This window comes from Serinus canaria, chromosome 6 (genome assembly GCF_022539315.1).
Source record: "Serinus canaria isolate serCan28SL12 chromosome 6, serCan2020, whole genome shotgun sequence".
Lineage (NCBI taxonomy): Eukaryota > Metazoa > Chordata > Aves > Passeriformes > Fringillidae > Serinus > Serinus canaria.
In genome coordinates, this window is record NC_066320.1 from 31,046,761 (window position 1) to 31,051,976 (window position 5,216).

Below are 5,216 nucleotides of genomic sequence, written 5' to 3' on the forward strand. Positions count from 1 at the left end.
ACTGGTGGGAAAGCCCATGGGAACAGCCCCGTGGTTTTGAGGCTTCTGGCTGCAAATATCTGTGACAAAACAGAGCAGACCTGTAATTACTACCTGGGGAAAGTGGAGAACAAAACCAATATATCCACAAAATCCAGAATAACTTGTGGTTTAGTTCCCTGTGTCCCCTCCAACAATTGGAAAGCAATCTCATGAGTCTGGGGCAGCACCTTCGTGTACTTTTCTAAGTGTCAGGGTGTGAGTTTTTCTCTTTTAGACACAAATCCATTGTTCATCTCTTGTTTTAATGTAACATTTGCTCAACACACTGTAATAAAGCTGGCTGGGGAGCCTGGCAATATTCCAGTGGCTCTTGGAATATTTATCCCTTGGTCACGCTGTCCCTATTTGGGTCTCACATCAGCCAAATGCAGAAGTTTAGCACAGTTCCTGGTGGAACCCACAAATCTGTGTTTTTCTAGGTGTGATGTAGCACCTAATAATGCATTTTTTAGCACAGCCATTGTCTGGAATAAACATTAATTCATGAATTCCCTGGTGCAGGGGCTGTGTGGGGTCACAGCAGATTTCTCTGGGGCTGTGATGCACCTGATTGCTCTGGAGGATTGCTTATTTTGCCCAAGAGGATCAACCAGAAACTAAAAACTCCAGCCCTGAAGCCTGCACATGGTGCTACAGGGAATGAAAAGGAACCAGCCCCAGGCCCAGCTCTGGTTCCTGCAGGGAGTTCTCCTCTGACAGAGGAAATGCTGCTCCCTCCCTTTGCACAGCCACAGGACCCTTGTGCTGGTCACAAACTGGGATCTAATTATTATTAGCCAGTGGTGGGGAAGAGTAAATAGTGGACCAAAGAGGATGATAAAGAACTGAAAAGGAGAAGGCTTTAGTTGGGTTTTCCCACCTCAGTCCCCTTCTCCATCCAGTTAAAATAGAGCAGGGGGCAGACCTTAAATCCACATTTAAAAAATCCCAATGCAAATAATCCCTTTGCTTTCAAATAATCCCAGTGAGGAAGCAAAAGGGAAAGAGTCAGTGCAGAGCCTTCAGAAAGCTGCCCTTGAACAGAGGCTGGACAGAATTAAAGAATAAAGCAGGGATTTATTCCAAGGATCTCCTCCATGGATGCACCTTGGGCAGCACCAGAGCCCAGCCAGGGCTGCACCCAAGATGACCCAAAATGGCCCCAAAATGCCCGGCCGGGCACGGGGTCTCTCCCTGGGATCAGCTCTGCTCCATTCCCACCTTGCAGTTCATTGTCCCAGCCCAGCTTTAGCCCAGGCACTCCCACCCTGCTTGTTTTTCTCTCTCCAGCCCACGGGGTTTGTGCTCCTGGGCTGAGATTTGGCTCATTTGTCCTTGGTGCCCAGCTGGAGCAGGAATTGTTTTATCTTCCTGCTCTGTGCACAGAGCTCACCACCCCCAATATGAAACCCAGACCCACACACTAAAGCAGCACAGAATCTGAAAAATAGAAAAGCCAAACCTGAGGCATCACCAGGGCCAACTCTTTCCTCAGCTGTGCTGGAGCTGGGCACGGGCCAGCTCAGTGCACCCCAGCTGGCACACAGGGGCTGTTTGTCTCAGGCTCTTCCCTATCCAGATGTATGATCCAGAGAGAAGGAAAAAGGAGTTGAGGTTTAAACTCTTATCACTAAAGTGAGTCTCCCTCTACATTAAAAAACTATCCAGACATTGTAACAGGAATGGGTTCAGTTCTTATGTCATAAATTTGTGTGTGTAGAAAAAAGACTTATTGGTGAATTTAGCAGTATTTTTCGTTGAACTGGCAGTTGCTAACCATTACACCAGTATTTATTTGATTCTTAAAGAGCACAAAAGCATGGACTACAAATAAAGAAGATGGAGTAATAGCTTTTGACTGGACCACTAGCTTTAAACTTGAAATGAAGTGTCCAGTTTTGAGTTACTGTGTCCAAATGCCATTTGTACAGTTTGAAAAGTGGGGGCATTTTTCCAGCTTGTCACTGTTAGCTGTAGTTCATTCCAGTGAATGATATCACTGAAGGAGCAGTTGTTCTGCTATAAGTACTTCACTCATGACTGGAATGTATTAAATGTATTAATCTGTGCCTGAGAGCGTAATTTAGGGAAGCCCTACATTTGACACATTCTTGTACATCCTTATTTTATTGCCTTATCCTGCAGGTAACAATGTCTCAAAAGCAAAGGGACGGGATGAAGTTAAAATTACATGTCACCAAATATTATATGCACTTTTTGCCGCTCATTTCCCTGTCAGAATTACGGATTTTCAACAACATTAGTTTAAATATGTTTATGACTTGATTTACACCTCTGATGTCAAAATAAAATGCTAGGCAGGAGCTCAAGGTTTCTAATGAGCTGGGAGGTGAGATGAAGCCATGAGGGGAATGTCCCCAGCCTCGGAGCTCCATCTTTCATGACAAAACTCTGCCGCGGCCGGCGCCTGGGCCAAGCAAAGATAAAACGCGAGGGTTGAGTTATCCTGGAGAGTATTTGTCAAACCTGCTTTAAGCCAGCGGAATAAAAATGTATTTTTGTGGCAAGGTTAGGCTTTATGTCAACGAAGTGAACCCGTGAAGCATTTATAGCCACCTCGTGACTATTGCCTGTCATAAATTTGAAACGCTCCTAATCCATGGGTGCGTAATTTCGAGGCGCTCGAGGCACCTTCCAGGGAATTATCCCCCATATTGCTGGGGGAAATTAGGGATGGGCATGGTCCATCCCTAAAGGGTAGCAAACAGCATTTTCTGAAGAGCTCTGGGAGCTGTGCACCTGTGAAGAGGAGCACACGGCTCGCTGCCCAGACCAGGTGTGGTGCAGGAGCCCTGGCTGCTGCAGGTGCCTCTGCCCTGGTGAGCAGCTCTGGCTCTGAGGAAATCAAAGCAGTTTGGGTGGCTGGATTGAAAGCACAGCCCTGGTGACTGTGCTCAAACCAACTCACCTCCCCTTCCTTCAGAGCCCTGGCTCTGAGGAAATCAAAGCAGTTTGGATGGCTGGATTGAAAGAACAGCCCTGGTGACTGTGCTCAAACCAACTCACCTCCCCTTCCTTCAGAGAGTGTAAAGAGAATTCAAGAACCGGTGCATCCCCAATTTATGCTGAGCCAGAATCTCCCTGAAGAGCTGAACCCCTCAACCTCCAAACACCCCAGGCTGCTCCTTTCCTTTGACACCCACGAGTTCCCTTGTGCACATCCCAAAATAACCATCCCAGGCTGCCCCAGCCTTTCCTACAGGGCGGGAGAGCCTTTGGCGCAGAGGTGCCCCCGCTCCACCTGCAGGCACGGTCAGCTGGCAGTGATGGGGATGATGGAGGAGAGGGGACCAGTGCCTGAACTCCGACCTTATCGATCCAGCCACCCCCTCCCAGCTGAGTGGCTGCAGCCCAGTCAGCTGAAAAGGAATTTAAAGGGCGCCCGTGGTCCCCGCGCGGCCCTCCTGTCATTAATAACGTTTTCATCCGTGACAGTGATAAACACGCCCTACTTGAGGGGAGTTTATTAAGGTCAGTCCATAAATAAAAATTAAAATTTAAAAAAATGGGTTTACACAGATGAACAGATGGATGAATAAAGTGATTGGTAAAACAATAAATATGAAAATAGACAGATGGATGAAGTATCTCTAAAAGGCCAATGCCTCAAACGCTGGCGATGTTGTACCAGACCCTGCTTTCCTCTCTGAAAAAAAACAGATTTAATGAAGCTGCTGCAGAACTTATACATTTCAGGGATCTATGGCCTGACTAATATTTTGTCATTTAATGCCTATTCTCCAGCCTGATAAAAAGGATTGCAGCCATTTCTCTATGTCAGGTGTATAACTGAGTGCTACTAAAACTTAAATGTCTCATCTGTCCTTGGATCTAAATACAGATGGCCTTAAACCTTCGAGTTTTTCTTAATGCAGGATGGTATACAATACCCTGCCTGACTTCTTTTATCATTCTCAAAGAGACAGAGATTTGTATCTTGGTGGAATTCAGGAAGAAAATATTCTACTTCACTTTCAAAATCTGAATATCATTTAGAGAAATAAAGCCAAAAAGTCCAATAACACTCCAACTGAGGAATTCTGGCAGACCTTTATGCTTTATAAAATCAAAAATTTCCTTGGGAAGTATTTAATGCTTGGCTATCATGTCAGTTAAATTATAAATTTTATCTTTAGCTGGGAATTATTTAAAAGTGAAGTTAATTTCAGTTTCATGTGATCTTCGTGCTGGCTCTGCAGGCAGCTGAGCTGGAGTGGGAGGAAACATCATTTGTGGAAACCTGTGCAATCCTTAAAGCTAAACACTTGACTTGGATTCAAGGCTTTGAATTTGCAACATCTAAAAGAGCCTTAATTGCTACCCCTGATTAAATATTCCAAAGCAGTTACCTGGATCACTGTGATTATTGATCCCTGATTAGCCCTTCCATCCTCGATGGCCACGCACGCGTTGCTTTGCCTCCCGCCCAGCCACGTGCAGCCCTGTGTGCTGCAGATGAAGATTCTGAGAGCAGAACCTGAGCTCAGGGCTCCCCCAGCCCGAGCTGGCCATCAATTTCCACGGAGAGCAGGTGCCTAAGTGAAATGGATGGGAAGAGAAGAGCCCAAGACTCTGCATGGTTTGGTCCTCAGGAAGCGATTCAGCCCCGTAATCAAGAGGTGATGGGGCACAAAACCCAGGCTGGTTAAATCCAGGTGTAAATGGAATAAACCAGGAGTATTGCAGGTCCCTAATGAGCAGTCAGAGAGGTGGTCAGGATGGTGCAGAGCAGCTGTAGGGCTTAAAAAGCAGCAACAGTTGGGGGAATAATGGCTTGCAGCCAGTTGTGGAGTAGATCTGAATGGTAGATTGGAGAGGAGGCAGGAATCCTTCTGTCACCATCCCAATCCAGGCTGGGACTGAGCTGGCCATAAACTGACACAGGGCATCCTGGTGTAGGAGCTCTGTGTTCCACGGGCTCACCAGGCCACCAGCAAGGCTCCTGCTGCTCACTGGGAGCACAGGGCAGCCTGGGGACTGGCCACCAAACCCAGGAGCTGCAGGCTCTCCACAGCCAGCAAGTCTCTAAAATCTGCTGCCTGCTAGAGGACAGTGAGCAGTTTCACCATCCCTGGAGTTTTAAAGCAGTTTTTAAGAAGAAAGTTGTGCTTTTTTGGTGATGGGATTCTGTTGAGGACTTGAGGCTGTGGGAATTATAACAGGTCAAATTAAAA